The following is a 17277-nucleotide window of genomic DNA, read 5'->3' on the forward strand; positions in this document are numbered from 1 at the left end:
AGGAAATAAATATGGCTGCCTCCATATATTTCTCACTTCATTTGTCCTGTAAAGAACAACTATCAAATAAATTGTTTTTCTGTAAAACCCACATACCTATAGAGCTTTTAGCTAACAACACTAGAAAGCTTTTCAGAGGTCTCTAAGTACAGCCTGTGTGGGAAAACAATGCCTCGTTTACCAGCTGTTTGTAACAATTTTGTGTCGGCATCGGGGGGAGGGGGAGGCAGAGCTGAACTGTAACCTGGCTGTAAACTGTATACACTGCTAGGCAGAGAGACAGACACAGGAGCACACAGACAGAGCTGCAGCTGATGATTATTTACACACAAATTTAAAGCTATATTTCTGCTTTCTATCATCCTGAACACATTTTACTCACAGAACAAGAGCCAGTGAAGATTGTTTCTGTATGTTGGGTGTGCTGGGCACAGTCCTCCATAGTAATGCCTACAGTGAAAGCTGTTCTCTGTAAATGTCATTTTCGTCACATAAAATATGAAAAAAAGTGTTGTATTGCTATTAGCTAGTAATTACTGGAAATATATCTGGCATTTAGAATCTTAGTTAACTTTGATAGTTGTCCTTTAAAGTGTACCCAAGGCGACATGTAACATGATGAGATAAACCTGTTTGTACAGTGCAAAACATATTAATAACCAGGCTGTTTTACTTGTTTTATTTTGATGCCTGAAAGAGTTAATTTTCAGGCATGGAAGTGACAGCTTCTGTCTGTTGGGAATATAGTAAACATCACTGATAAGCAAATTACAGTCATAAACGTTTTCCTGGCAGAATACAACTTCTGAGAGCAAAGCAAGGTAAAAAAGGGCAATAGTTCATACAATTTCTTTTAGGGACACTTAATAGGCTGGCACTGAGCAGAAAAAACAAAAACACTCAATCTACTTTGTAAATATCAAATAAAACCATGGGATATAAAAAAGGTCATTTTTAGGAGTAGGAGGATAAATACAATTGTTTATATCATCAATTTATTTTCACCTCAGGTTCACTTTAAGGCTCTGTTCACAGCAGGCAGTTGCATTGCAGGATAATTATGCAGTAAAAATGTCACCATGTGATAAATGTCAGAATGTGAATCAGGGATTTAAAAGATTTTACAATGGGCAAACACTGACTAAATCATTTATACATAATTATTTTAAAAATTAAGCACTTTTTTATTACATTATTTTCACTGGAGTTCCTCTTTAAGAGCAGAGAGGAAGTTCTGACTTCAGATCCGCTTTAAGCATTAAGTGATGACCCCAGAACACTGAGGTGTCACATGATCTAGGCAGGTCACACAGAAGGTCAACAATGGCCGTATCCTTTATAAGGAACCTGCCTGTTAATGTTGATGTTTCTGCCGAGACCCAGGCATAATCCGCCGCTTCCGGGTCTCGGCGCTTGTTCCCCGCTGATGACGTGCAGGCTGGACACAGGCCGCACTTCCTGATAGGCGGAGGGCGCGTTCTCAGTGCGCCCTCCGCAAAGGTAAACAATAGTCAGCTGACTGCGGTCAGCTGAGTGCATGGCTAACACTTGGCAGGTGCGTCTGCTGTGATTGGATGTGCGGAGTATCGCCGGCCACTGATTGGATGAAAGTTGTATTTAAATGTGCAGAGTGCTCCCAGTCAGTCATTGCCCGTGATAACCATAGCTGTGGCTAGTTGCTGGGTGTGCACTTACTTTGTCTGAACTATTGGAAATTGACCTTGGCTTGTATTTGACCATTGTTGTCTGCTGTTACTAACCCTTGCTTGTTACCTGGATACTCTTGCCTGCTGCCTGGACTAACCTCTGCGTGTTACCTGGATACTCTTGCCTGCTGCCTGGACCAACCTCTGCTTGTTACCTGGATACTCTTGCCTGTGCCTGGACCGACCCTTGCTTGTTTCCTGTGTACTCTTGCATATTACCTGGACTGACCATTGCTTGTTGCTTGTATAATCTTGCATGCTGACCTTGCATGAACTCTCTCACTTGCTACTTGGACCATCCACTTCCTGTTCCCTAAACCATCTGTTATTACTGGCAATCGACGCTCCTAAAATCAAGGTACTAGTCCTGTGTGATACTTATCAACTATTGAACTGTGCTATACTTGCCTCAGTGGGGTTCTGGTGGGTTATAGTCCTCTCTACTGCAGTTCGTATGCCTTGCACATTAAGACCTGGGGTAACCGTAGTCAGGAGACAAATAAAGTGGGCTTGTCTATATGTGAAGACCGTGGACCGGGCTCAGAGCCGTGGCACTGGATTGGGGCATAGAGACTGATTGGGGACATAACCTGTCAAGCCTTACAGCCCTATACTTGCTTCATATGAACTTGCCTACAGACAGAGAATACAGTACTTCATCTAATCATAACTATTTGCCGGCCAAAATACAATCCATTATACAGCGTCCAGATTCCCTATATCTCCTGCCCGGCCCAATACATTTATTCCTTGATGATTTTTCTTAATGCTTTTAATTAATCACCTTTATTTTAACCTTTCTACCTTCCAGGCTTTCACGAATTCACTTGCGGCCTAATTATCTGTTTTGTATTCATTCATTTCCTAAAGTAGCTTAAATTTGGTAAATCTATTTTAATTACTGCTGCGGCCGTCTTAAGATAATGTGGCCCGCTGTCTGGACAGTTGCCTCGCTGTAAGTGTCTGCGTCGCGCATAATCTCTTCTCTAAGTATTCCAGGCGAAGAGCTAAAACAAATGGCCGCCACCTCGGTAACCTTCACATCCCCTCATTTTATCCTCAATTATCTGCAACGTGAATTGGAGGAATCCAGTCAGGGAAGCCAGCCTCTTATTTCTCCGGGCTGAATTACATTTTCTTGGATACTTAATGAAGACATTTCGAGTGAAATGAAATATGTTGCAATAAATTATTCTTTTCTTTAAGGTGACATGAAAATAGGCGAAAAAGCAGCTGAGGGCTTCAGAATTTCTTGTACTTTGTTTCACCGCATATTATTTTTTGATCTCCCTGAAAACTGCTAAGGTTTGAAATTTCAAAGGTGCCAAGATAAGAGGAATTAACGCCTTTAAACTGAACAAAGTGCTATGGCGGCTTAAAGAGGCACCCCGATGACACATGTACTACATTGTTCAGGATACCCAAATGTACACGAATTACCCTGGTTTCAGAATTAGAAATAATTCCTACATATCTATATATTGCTGTATATAGTGGCATGTCACCCTGCCCTCCCAGTAATGTTTAACCTAGGCTGTTTATTATGCAGGCTGCTTATTATTCTCCCAGAGCATTCTGGGAGACCAAGTGTTGTTTCTACTCACTTCAGAACGCACAACAAAAAACGTTCTGCAGTGAAGATGTTGCCACCTATGATAAATTTTAGGATGTAAATCGGGAAGAGAAAAGATTTTACAATGGGCAAACACTGACTAAATCATTTATAAATCAAAGTTTTAAAACATAAGCAATTGTATTCATTAAGTTATATTCAGTAAAGTTACTTGTTAACAACAGTGAGGGACTTCAGCTACACACTGAGGCATGGTTAACACATATCCAAATTATAATGATCAGTGGCATATCTGATGATCAGAACGTGCTCTATCAGAACTGTAGTCAGTACTTTATTCAGAGTGTGATCACACGTGTATTAGTGCACAGTAATATTAGGAGTACTCCTTTAGTAATAGCCCTTAGGTGGCTGGGGCTATCACCAATCAGAGAATGGTCGTACAAGCAGATTCGGTAACAGGTCGGTCAGCAGCGGTACATAATCGTCAGACAACATCGAGGTAAGTAAACAGGCCGAGGTCGGTATCAGATCAGATGGGTGAAAGTACAGAATCAGCAGGGAAAATCAGAGTGGCGGTCGGGCCGAGGTCGGCAGCAGATCAGATAAGCAAGGTACAGAATCGAGAGGCAGAGAGGATAATCAAAGGTTCAGGGAAAGAGTCATACACGGATAATCAATTACAATAATATAATATTCCTAAGCTAAGTGTGAATCCCCGGGGTCCTGCCGGATCAAGCACACACGGATCTGACTAAGGTCTGAGAGCATTTACTGCAAAGTTTCAGCAACCACAGACAAAGGGCTACTGAAAGCCCCGAGCTTAAGTACAGGCAGCTATTCCAAAAGACCCGCCCAGAGCGAGCCGACCAATCAGCACTGCGGAGGTGGCAGCCGAGGTCAGCTGACCGGCGTGTCAGCTGACTCGCCTCCTCAGTGCATAAAGTTCACGCCGCCTGTCGCTCGCGCGTGACAACTTATGCCTGTGCAATGAAGAGGAGCCTGCGGGGATGCCGCCACGGGCAAGGTGACGTCAGACGCGGGATCGGTGATGCCGCTTCCTGCAGCAGAGGTAACAATATTGCTGACACAAATTCACGCCCGAATGGCATTTTTTACGAAATTGTGATTACTGCATATCTAAAGTATTTTCAATGGCATGCATTTTTTGTGTGTACGTATGCAATTTAAGTTTTGCAATTTTTCTGCTTTTTAAATTCATAGTTAGCTTGGTTGAAAAAAAAGACAGCCGTTCAACAAGTTCAGCCCCCCCCCCCCCAAAAGAAAACACCATCCTGAACCCACACATATCCCAGTTGATCCAGGGGAATGCAATAAACCTTACAAGGCCTGGGCCAAATAGCCTTAAAGGAATACTGTAGGGGGTCGGGGGAAAATTAGTTGAACTTACCCGGGGCTTCTAATGGTCCCCCACAGACATCCTGTGGTCTGTGCCTGCGCAGTACGCTCCTGGTGACATCAGCGGGAGCGAGGACACGGCAACGCAGGCGCAGTGGTTTTCAGAGTCTGAAATTCCAGAAGTGAACTGGAGCATCGGTGAGTGACTGCGCGGGCCCAGGATATCTGTGGGGGACCATTAGAAGCCCCAGGTAAGTTCAACTCATTTTCCCCCGGCCCCGACCCCCTACAGTATTCCTTTAAAATGGAAATATTCCTTCTCAACTTCAGAATGGCAGTCAGGCAAATCTCTGGATCAACTCCTTGGATTTGTATATATGATGTGGGATTCCTGTTTCCATGCAACTCAATGGGGATGAAGAAATATCATGGTTTTGCAGGAAAAATCACAGGCCGTTTTAAAGCTTATTAAATGTACTGTAATCTAAAGTTTTTTAAAAAAAATTTGAAGTTAGATATAATCTTAAGTTTTTAAAAATATTTTGAAGTTCATTACATATATTCTACTAGATGTAATATTTGCATGTAAATTAACTTAATTTCTTTTCACTGAAAAAAATCAGAAAATAAAAATTTGCATACAAACAATGTCTAAAAAATGTAGCAAAAAGCAGTCAAGCAAAAAAGCATGGATAAAATGCCATGGCAAGTGTGAAAGGTCCCTACCGGACACCTAATTTGCTTAAGGCTAGTTTCACACTGGGAAGTTGTGTTGTGTTATAATGTGCACAACAGTGGTGCTCACCGCCAGGTCGTGATCACGCTTACGCGTGGATTCACGACCATTTTGACGCATTCCGCCTCGGACACGAAAATCCGTGAATAGATTTTCAACCACGAAAATCTACTTCGGCTTCGCGTGAATGCGGACAGAAATCCGCATTAACGCTCGTGAAACCCGGTGCTGAAGTCGTGGTTTGCGGAAATGCGTCAAACTATGCGGAAGTGACACATTGCAGGCCAATCAGAGTGCCCCAGCCAGGCCCTAGCAACCAATCACAGGGGGGGAGCTATGCCCTCCCCTCCTGAATATAAAGCGGCGGCCATGATGGAAAAGCTCTGTCCTTGCTAGACTGTGGTGCTGAGAGGATTATCTCCAGGCCATTGTTGTTTGAGCAAGTGCATTTATTGTGTTAAAAACAAAGCGTTTTTTTTTTGCTAACACTGCTCTTATACTGTACACAGTTAGCTAGTCAGTGAGTGATTGCTGTAGTTAGTTGTAGTCAGTGTAGTGTAGTGGGAGTGTGGGAGTCTAGTGATTATTTAACTGTGTGTAGTGCTGTGCAGGCAGGTTCAGTGCTGCAGTGTAGTGGGAGTGGGGATTATCTGTGTGTAGAGTGCAGGCAGGCAGGTTAGTGCAGCTGCAGTGTTCACTTGTATATTCCAGTGACAGTTATACACTTGTACTATTTGCAGGCAGCCAGCCACACCGCCGGCGCCGCCACTCTCTGCCAGCGCTGTTCATTCATTCTGTCAGTGACCTTGTGCCGTGCCCAGTGCCCACTGCTCTCTCGCTTGCTTGGCATATGAGCATCTCTTTACACAGTGTGACATCCTTGTGTGCCCACTGCATCCTTCAGTGACCTAGTTGTATATCCAGTGCCCACTGCTGTGCCCACTGCATCCTTCAGTGACCTTGTACTGTCCCCACTGCATCCTTCAGTGACCTTGTACTGTGCCCACTGCATCCTTCAGTGACCTTGTACTGTGCCCACTGCATCCTTCAGTGACCTAGTTGTATATCCAGTGCCCACTGCTGTGCCCACTGCATCCTTCAGTGACCTTGTACTGTGGCCACTGCATCCTTCAGTGTCCTTGTACTGTGTCCACTGCATCCTTCAGTGACCTAGTTGTATATCCAGTGCCCACTGCTGTGCCCACTGCATCCTTCAGTGACCTTGTACTGTGGCCACTGCATCCTTCAGTGACCTTGTACTGTGCCCACTGCATCCTTCAGTGACCTTGTACTGTGCCCACTGCATCCTTCAGTGACCTAGTTGTATATCCAGTGCCCACTGCTGTGCCCACTGCATCCTTAAGTGACCTTGTACTGTGGCCACTGCATCCTTCAGTGACCTAGTTGTATATCCAGTGCCCACTGCTGTGCCCACTGCATCCTTCAGTGACCTTGTACTGTGGCCACTACATCCTTCAGTGACCTTGTACTGTGCCCACTGCATCCTTCAGTGACCTTGTACTGTGGCCACTGCATCCTTCAGTGACCTAGTTGTATATCCAGTGCCCACTGCTGTGCCCACTGCATCCTTCAGTGACCTTGTACTGTGGCCACTGCATCCTTCAGTGACCTTGTACTGTGCCCACTGCATCCTTCAGTGACCTTGTACTGTGCCCACTGCATCCAGTGATTTATTACTAGCAACATGTCTGGCAGGGTTTCGTGGGGTGAGAGGAAAGGGAGTTCAATTGCCTCAGCCACTTCTGGGACTGCTCCACGTCCAGGGAGAGGACGCCCAGCTGTACGTGGTCGTGATGCAGCAGAAAAGGGGGCAGCAAAGCCTGGGCCGAGTCAGCGGACGCCATTGTCCAAATATTTTAAAGTTTCTGGTCCCCGTGTGGTGGTTGAGCAAATGGAACCTGACGTACTCATGGACATCATGACTTCCTCCCAGACCTCTACTGTGAGCACCACTCCAAGCAGTAGCAGCAGCAGCCAACATCCCACGCTTGTTGTGACATCCACCCCAGCACCCACTGGTCAGCAGCCCTCCCAGGATAACAGCGTTCTGTCCCTCAGTCCGGCATCTGGGAACCTGCTGATGCAAGAAGCTCAGGACTTACTGGGGACTGATGTGGCAGAGATTGAGATCGGGCCACAATCACAAGCGTTGTTGAGTTCTGGTGATGAAGAAGAGGGGTCTGTGTCTGAGGATGTAGGGACAGAAGAGGAGGCGGGGGAGTCAGAGGAAGAGCTGGATTATGATGATGCTGCTGATGATGACGACGTTGTGGACCCTAACTATGTGCAGCCTGCTGAGTCCGTGGAAGAATGGTCAGAGCAGGATGACGAGTCACCTCGGCCTAGGCAAGGATATCGCCATATGTCAGGCAGGGGCAGGGGCATCGGCAGCAGTGGGCGTGGAGGAAGTAGACAGGACACTGCTTCAGCCGGCACCACCACTATGCAACCCCCGGCAACTACTACCACACATTGCTCCGCTGCACCCTCTGCTAGTGGGGGCCGCAGTAAATTAAAGTCACCAGTGTGGGATTGCTTTGAGGAATGTACTGATGACAAAAGGTTTCAGGGTCTGACCAAGCCTCTGCCTCCAAGCCACAGGCGGATCCGCAAACTAAATGGCTTGCTGGCCCGGGCCATGGCATCACAGCTGCTTCCCTACTCCCTGGTGCAGGAGGGGAGCGCCATGCGGACGCTGCTCCAATTTGGCATCCCCGAGTGGCAAGTCCCCAGTCGCCACTATTTCAGCAGGAGCGCGATCCCAGCACTCCACAAGTTTGCGGTGGAAAACGTGGCCCGTTCCCTGGACTACTCTGTGGGCAAGCGGGTCCACGTGACCATGGACTCGTGGAGTAGCAGATTTGGGACAGGTCGCTACCTGTCCTTTACGGCCCACTGGGTGACACTGATGGAAGGGAGGGAGGACAAGAGCGCATCAGCCCAGCTAGTGGTGCCACCACGCGGGATCAGGGGGGATGCAGAAGGGTCCTGTCACGACACTCCCTCAGCACCCGGAAAGCAAGCCCGCCTCGGCAGCAGCAGTGCCAAGCCTCGGCACTGCCAAGCCCTTTTAACATTGGTGACCCTGGGGAAGGAGAGGCTTACGGCCACCAACGTCCTGGCCGCCCTCAGGAAGCAGGAGCGGAGGTGGCTGACCCCCAGAGGCCTGGAAGTGGGGTATGTGGCAACCGATAACGGGGCCAACCTGGTGGCAGCAGTGCAGCAGGGAAACCTCCAGCACATCCCCTGCTTGGCCCACGTGCTCAATCTTGTGGTGCAGCGCTTCTTGCGCACCTACCAGGGGATGAGCGAGCTGCTGCAGGATGCCCGGGCGGTGGTACGCTTTTTCCGCCTGTCAGCCACTGCCTCTGCACTCTTGTCCACCTTACAGCAGCAGTATGGAAGGCCACAACACCGGCTGATCATCGACATGCCAGTTCGCTGGAATTCGACTCTGGCCATGTTGGAGCGGCTGTGTCAGCACAGGCTGACTCTTAGGGCCTACATGCTAGACCCAAGTGTCCCCAGCAACCAGCAAGTCCCCATGATTACTGCCTCTCAGTGGACACTGATGCAGCAAGTATGCCTGGTGCTGAGTCCCTTCCTGGAGGCAACCAAGATGGTCAGTGAGGAGCGGGCCTCTGTGTGCCAGTGGGTGCCCTTGGTTTGTCTACTGGAGCAGGCAATGGACAATTTAATTGAGCGTGGGGATGAAGCCCTGAGGCAGTTGGAAGAACAGGAGCAGATGGCAGCACAGTCCAGCTCAGAGGAGGGCTCACAGCAGGTAGTGGAAGAGTTGGAGGTCCCTAACCTGAATGAGGAGGAGGAGGAGGAGCAGAGTGCAGCAGGCGTTGTACGTGGATGGCGGTTTGAGGAGGACAACGACATGGCACAGGAAGAGGACAGGCATGCGTTATGGGACAATGGCGAGGACGAGGAAGATCTTGCTGGCAGGGCCCACTTGTTTCCCATGGCTGTGCACATGTTGCGCTGCCTTGGCAGGGACCCCCGGGTGATCCAGATGCGTTCAAGGGAGGACATCTGGATTACCTTGATGCTTGATCCCCGTCTGAAGGGGAAGCTGGGAGACTTAATGACGCCATCCACCACCGAGCAACGCACAAGGGAGTTGAAGGAGGCCCTTGTGCGCAGACTACTGGAAGCATTCCCCCAGCCTTCCACCCCCACTGTAACTGCTCTGCCAAGCCAGCAAGAGGTGCCTGCCATTGCCACTAGCAGCACAACAACAACCACCAGCAGCAGCAGCAGCAACTGGCGCCCCGGAGACCTGAAGAGCCTAAGCAAGAGCCTGTATGCAGTGCAGCAGCCCAGAACAGAGGTGCCCGCCACAGCATCCACCACCAACCAGCACAAGCAACGACTGACCACCATGGTGTCTGACTATATGGGGTCATCCAGCGGGCTCAATGACACCGACAGCCCCGTGGACCCCTTGGAGTACTGGGTCAAGAGACTGGACATCTGGAGCGAGCTTTCCCAGTACGCCCTGGAACTCCTATCCTGCCCTCCTTCCAGTGTCCTCTCAGAGAGATGCTTTAGTGCGGCCGGTGGCGTGGTCACAGAGAAGCGCTCTCGGCTCTCCCACGCCTCTGTGGACAAACTCACCTTCCTGAAAATCAACCAGGCTTGGGTGGAAGGTGAGTTCCTGGCCCCTATTGTCGGACACAGGGGGACATGAAGTGGCTGCTGCATGTGCTGTTGTTAACTATGCCTGCCTTTATAAAGACATTTACTACCTGCCTAGTGCCTACCTTGGTTAATTTTTTTGGTGTTATGGTACTACTACCAGTAAGTTGCCATGGTCCTCCTTCTGAGCTGCTGATTTGACCGCCCGCTTTGTCCTCCTGACTCAGTCGCTACTACACTCTGCGTTCACACTGCCCGGGTCGCCGGGTGCATTTAATTTTTTGGCCAGCACTATGACGCTGTGCTACTACTACTGTGCTGCTGCTGCTGAACTGACCGCCCGCTTTGTCCTCCTGACTCAGTCGCTACTACACTCTGCGTTCACACTGCCCGGGTCGCCGGGTGCATTTAATTTTTTGGCCAGCACTATGACGCTGTGTTACTACTACTGTGCTGCTGCTGCTGAACTGACCGCTAGGAATGGCAGATGCGGATTTTCTGCATTCTACATTACAGTAAAAATCCGCCGACTTTAGCAGTTAATAGCAAATACCCTTTAAGTCCTAGAAACACCAAATTTTCAGGGTTTATTAAGCAGAATCTCCTGAACAAGATGAAAAATTTTTTTTTCAAAAAGACCTTATAGTTTTTGAGAAAATCGATGTTAAAGTCAGGCGGAATTTCCGCGATTTCCGGCGGAAATCCGCCTAACACACTTGCATTACCGATTTCCGCATTCCGATGGAATTTCGGAAATTGCATTTCCGTGGAATCCGAATGAGCATCCCTACTGACCGCCCGCTTTGTCCTCCTGACTCAGTCGCTACTACACTCTGCGTTCACACTGCCCGGGTCGCCGGGTGCATTTAATTTTTTGGCCAGCACTATGACGCTGTGCTGCTACTACTACCACCAGTATGTTGCCGTGGTCCTTCTGTGCTGCTGAACTGACCGCCCGCATAGTCCTTCTCCTGACCTGCGTTCACACTGCCCGTGTCCACTGACAACTCTGCTGCGATGTCATTGCTAATTGCTGCAAAAAAAAACAAAAAAAAAATTACAAAAACCTCTCTGGAGCCTTTTTGCCGTCAGCCACTCATCCTCCTCCAGCGGTACCTTCGCCGCCAAGTGCCATTGGAACTCGCCTTCACCTCTTTGACTGCTTAACGCGTATATCCCTTTTTAAAACCACTTATTACCAATTAATAGCCCCATTTAAAGTGTTGATTTCACTTTAACATCCATTTTCTCTAGAAAAAATTTTTTGGGGGGAATTTTTTATGTTGAAGTTATGTTGCCCCTTATCACCTCCATAATCCATGCTATTTGGGGGACTGTACCATGTATGGGGGCTTTGTTATTAACGTTAAAAGAAAATCCGCCTCCGGGCGTGAATCCGCGCGTGATTACGCCATTCACGGGAAAAAATCCGCGTGGTTGCGTGGACGTGGACGAAAATCCGCATGCGGCGGGGCCGAATGCGGATTTTTTTTTGCAACCACGCGGATTTCCGAATTCGTGGATGAGGCACATCCGAGCATCCCTGGTGCACAACATGGTGCAACACAAAACAGGCAAAGAAAAATTTGCAGTGGCATGCAGTGTAACGAGCCAAACTGACTGGTGGCGTGCTGCCATGTATGTAAACTGTGGCTTTATGGGTGTTGTAATTAGCAGCTGTCCACTTGCTTGTGTATTATGACTGCTTTATAGCACCTCAAGGTGTGGCTAGAGGTTTTCACCCCCCCCCCCCTCCAGGTATGTACTGTATGTGGCGCGCTGTGCTGAAAAATGAGCATGGAATGCAATACAATGTGGCTGCCTGTGATCATGGGTGGAGCCAAATGTACATGAACTTGGCAGCGAGGTAAGTATGCCTGCCCAGCAAAACATAAGATGCAGCACCTTCTGTTGGGGGCTTAACTGTAGGAAGTTATCTTAGCCTTTGGAAAAACAGCACAGATTACGTCATCCGTGGCTGTAATGTTGGAGGTGGAGCCGAACGTTCTCCTCCTCTCCCCCTTGCTGGTAAGCTTTCACACTGCAGTTTACTGTGCAACAGACTGGTTCACACCTACCCTCTGCTCCTTTCTCATTAGACAGCTTTCTGATGCACTTGTGAACACTTATTTTCTCACTTCATTCCAGCGGCGTCTGCTGGATACTTGCGCATACTGTGGTCACTGTGCTTTTCTTTTCTGCCCTGTATTTGGTGGATCTGTATACGTTGTTGCACTGGTACAATTTTGTTTGTTTATCTTTGTTTTGTTTTTATTTTGTTTTTTTCTTCATTCATTTTCATTGGTTCACAACTTCAGTTGTATGCACAGACAGTTTATATTTTTACCTCTGTGGGTATTGTGTTATTTATTGGATGTGATTGAGCGCAGTAATGATTTTTTATTAAATGATTTTTAATTACTGTATTTTTTGGACTATAAGATTCAATTTTTCTCCCCCAAAGTGGGGGGAAAAAGTCACTGCATCTTATAGTCCAAATGCAGGGAGTTCCTGGCTTGTGAACGCCTGCCAATACGAACCTCCAACCCGCTGCAATGTCGGGGACTCCCTGTACTGTGTCCATGCAGAGGAGGACACAGGGGGACAAACGGAGGACATGGGGGGGAACAAAGGGGCATAGAAGAGGACACAAGGAGGACAGAGGCAGATGCATGGGGGACCCAGGAGGACACAAGAGGGACAGAGGAGGACACAAGAGGTACAAGGGGCATGAGTTACAAAGAGGACATAATCCCTTCACCATGGATGAACCTAGTTTAGTATATATTTTTTCCCCCCTGGTTTTTGTCCTATAATCCTAGGTGCGTCTTATGGTTAGAAGCGTCCTATAGACTAGTCCGAAAAATACGTTATATTTAATTTATTCATTGTTCATGTTCATTCATTTTTTTCATGATGCACTAATAAAGCTCTTTTTGATACAATTATTTGATGGTGTGGTTTTATGGGATCTACTGTGCTCCTTTTTGTAGTATTGCTCAGTTCTTTTGATCCCTCCTGTACACTCCGAGCTTGTGTTGAGCTTTTGTTCTATTTTTGTTTTAATGGTGCTTGCCCTTAGCCTGTGCTACTACCGGACCCGTGAGTCTTCTGTTGTTGAAGGGAGGGAGGGAAGTGGGGACACTTTGGGTGGCCAGTGAGCCGCCTGTCACAAGCGCCCTACCAGTGATGCGCCTGTGGACATATGTCTCCCTCCCCCCCCCCCCCCCCCGCGCTACGCCTCTGCCCGGGTCCGTGGCCAACACAGTCAATAATGAAGGGGGACATGCTGTAAACAAATTGAGAAACTCTGCTCTAGAACACGTATATGTCTTTATCTAAGCTACCTTGTTTACTCCTATGGATATGGAAGATCATAGCAAGAACTGCAGCCAGAGACGTACAAATAAATCAACTGACCAAATCAATGGTATGCGTCTCCATTCATTTTCCTCGAGTAGAATTTCTGTAAAACTGATTAATCATCTCTAGCCACAATCAATAAAGTGCACCTTGTAAACAATTACAAGCTTAATTAGCATCTTAATAGCGCCTGTCACATTATTTTAATGCTAATCAGATTGCCATTGTTATGCTAAAAGGCGGGATCGGTTTAAGTGTTAACAAACTCCGTTCATGTAACTTGCTATTATTTACAACCATGTTTGTGCAATTCTGTGGTGCCCCATACAGAAGGAAGCCCTCTATGCATCTGCCTAATTGCCTAAGTCTAGAAACGGCCCTGCAAATTAAGCAGGGAAAGACAGGTGTAAAGGTGCCCCTTAACGGTATAATATTTTCTTCAGATGCGATCATTTGATCAGCTTTGCGGGATCGTAAGTAATTGGAAGTAAAAGGATGTATACTTACCTGGGGTTTCCTCCAGCCGTCTATAGTGCGTTAGCTACCCCGGTGTTTGTCCGGCCCCCCTCGTTCTGCCGCTGTGGAGTCAGCCATCCAGCATGGTTGGTGCCCACTGTGTATGTGCAGTCCCAGCCGTTCGCAACCCCCACCCCTCAGCAGAGTCCCAGACTTTACGGGGCTAAGGCTCTGTTTACACTGGTACTAAAAAACGGCCTGGTCGCAGATCTAAAAGGGAGGCGAACGGATCCAATGTTAACCTTTGGATGCGATAACATTGGTCTGTTAGAACACATCCGTTCCGTATGCTCCACTAAACGGACCACAAGTTTGGTGCTGCAGCAATTTTTTCCGGACAACGGATCCAAGCGGAACGGAAATGAAGGCTAAAGCACTGGATTGGGGACAATGAGAAACAGATCTGTACAACACATTGACTACAAAATAGAACGTTGTAGCCAGCAAAAATTTACTTTGGTGATGTGGGTCTGGGTGGTGGTGGTGGTGGGGGGGGGGATATAGGAAAGAAATGGAACTGAACCAACTGAACGGGAACGGAATGGAAACTGATCCGTTCGAACGGAAATCAGAGCCGTTTTCCTGGAAGCGCCAGTTTGAACCAGCCCTCACAGTGGCTCAACGGAGGGGACCGGCAGGACATTAAGGGAGTTGACGGACTACAGTGGGTGCTGAAGAAGCCCCAGGTAAGTATAAATCCTATAAGATGATTGTCTTAGTGTAAAGGATAGCGGAGATACCGCCGCATGGCCAAACGGCATGGCGGCTATCTCCGCGTATCAGTCGGCGGCCTCTGCCGCACAGCTCCATGCTGCTGCTTTGCCTGGTCCTTCTAGTGCACATAGATTGAGAGCTGCGCGCGCGCCAGGCGACAGGACCTTTATGCAAGTAAAAGAGGAGTCAGCTGATCAGCCCTTCAACTGACTCCAGTAGTGCTCCGGATTGGCTGAGTGACTGGGGCGGCGCTGTGGAGCGCTTTGAGTATATATAGGACCTGCCTGTCAGTTGCTGGTTGTCTGCTGTTGCAAACGCTAACATGCTAACGCTCAGACCTTAGCCAGATCTTACAGTGTGTTAGAACCAGCTGGAGCTAGGAATTCACACTTAGCCAGTTTCCGTTGATAGCTTAAAGTACTAATTGCATTGTGATATCTGTGTACTATTCTTTAGTCTAGATTCCAGGTGTTGAAACCAAGGACTTCACACCTAGACTAGGATATTGCTATAGTGCTACTATTTATCTGTGTACTATTCTTTAGTCTAGATCCCAGGTGTTGAAACCAAGAACTTCACACCTAGACTAGGAATTGCTATATTGCTACTATTATCTGTTATGATCTTCTGCTTTCCTGTCTACTCTCCTGTTTGCTGATTCGGTACTTCTGCCTATCTGATTACTGTTGCCGACACTGCCTGAACCTTACTCTGAATCAGCCTTCCGTCTCTGTACCTTATCTGTCCGTACGTTGCTGACCCTGCTTGTCTGACCATCCTATCGTCACTAGTGGGTCTAGCCATTAGTGAGGAATTTCTAGAGCTGTCACCGACTCCCTAGGTGATCAGTCTTTGCAGCACGGTCTGCAACACTTGCTCCTCGAGTGTCTGCTAGCTGCAGTAGAGTCTTAATCACCAGCTCCTCGGGTGATCATCCTTGCAGCACAGTCAGTGGTCCCTGCTAGTGTTGGGCGAACATCTAGATGTTCGGGTTCGGGCCGAACAGGCCGAACATGGCCGCGATGTTCGGGTGTTCGACCCGAACTCCGAACATAATGGAAGTCAATGGGGACCCGAACTTTTGTGCTTTGTAAAGCCTCCTTATATGCTACATACCCCAAATTTACAGGGTATGTGCACCTTGGGAGTGGGTACAAGAGGAAAAAAAAAATTAGCAAAAAGAGCTTATAGTTTTTGAGAAAATCGATTTTAAAGTTTCAAAGGGAAAACTGTCTTTTAAATGCGGGAAATGTCTGTTTTCTTTGCACAGGTAACATGCTTTTTGTCGGCATGCAGTCATAAATGTAATACATATAAGAGGTTCCAGGAAAAGGGACCGGTAATGCTAACCCAGCAGCAGCACACGTGATGGAACAGGAGGAGGGTGGCGCAGGAGGAGAAGGCCACGCTTTGAGACACAACAACCCAGGCCTTGCATGAGGACAAGAAGCGTGCGGATAGCATGCTTTGTACCACCATGCAGTCATAAATGTAATAAAGATAAGTGGTTCAATAAACAGGGACCACGCGGCAACGCTAACCCAGCAGCAGCACACGTGATGGAACAGGAGGAGGCGCAGGAGGAGAAGGCCACGCTTTGTGAGACACAACAACCCAGGCCTTGCATGAGGACAAAAAGCGTGCGGATAGCATGCTTTGTACCGCCATGTAGTCATAAATGTAATAAAGATAAGAGGTTCAATAAACAGGGACCACGCGGCAACGCTAACCCAGCAGCAGCAGCAGCAGCAGCACACGTGATGGAACAGGAGGAGGCGCAGGAGGAGAAGGCCACGCTTTGTGAGACACAACAACCCAGGCCTTGCATGAGGACAAAAAGCGTGCGGATATAGCAGCAATGCTTTTTGCCGCCATGCAGTCATAAATGTAATACAGATGAGAGGTTCAATAAACAGGGACCGGAAACGCTAAACCATCCCAGATGTTCATCGGTCATGTTACTTGGTTGGGGTCCAGGAGTGTTGCGTAGTCGTTTCCAATCCAGGATTGATTCATTTTAATTTGAGTCAGACGGTCTGCATTTTCTGTGGAGAGGCGGATACGCCGATCTGTGATGATGCCTCCGGCAGCACTGAAACAGCGTTCCGACATAACGCTGGCTGCCGGGCAAGCCAGCACCTCTATTGCGTACATTGCCAGTTCGTGCCAGGTGTCTAGCTTCATGCCCGGTTTCAGGTCCAGCGGTGCCAGCCACAAATCCGTCTGTTCCTTTATTCCCCTCCAAATTTCCTCCCCTGTGTGCTGCTTATCCCCAAGGCAGATCAGCTTCAGCAACGCTTGCTGACGCATGCCAACAGCTGTGCTGCACTGCTTCCACGATCCTACTGCTGCTGGTGCTGGGTTAGCATTTCCGGATGAGGTACAGCTTTGAGATGCGTTGGAGGAGAAGGAGTCAGAGAGGTAGGTGCTGCTGTTGTTATCCAGCTGTTTGCGGCGTGGGCAACACCCGCGCCGTAGCAGGTGAGGAATCGCTGCCAGGCTCCACAAGGTTCACCCAGTGCGCGGTAAGGGAGATGTATCGACCCTGGCCGAACGCACTCGTCCAGGTGTCAGTGGTGAGGTGAACCTTGCAGGCAACGGCATTCTTCAAGCTTCGGGTTATTTAGCTGACCACGTGCTCA

At 48.2% G+C, this 17277-nt stretch overlaps 1 protein-coding gene across 2 annotated transcripts in view; it reads left to right on the forward strand.

Moving 5' to 3' along the window:
* Nucleotides 1-17277, forward strand: part of LOC137543748 (cyclic nucleotide-binding domain-containing protein 2-like) — a 326577-nt gene that overhangs the window by 276637 nt on the left and 32663 nt on the right. The window lies entirely within an intron of this gene.

The sequence above is a fragment of the Hyperolius riggenbachi genome, chromosome 2 (genome assembly GCF_040937935.1).
Source record: "Hyperolius riggenbachi isolate aHypRig1 chromosome 2, aHypRig1.pri, whole genome shotgun sequence".
In the NCBI taxonomy this organism is placed as follows: domain Eukaryota; kingdom Metazoa; phylum Chordata; class Amphibia; order Anura; family Hyperoliidae; genus Hyperolius; species Hyperolius riggenbachi.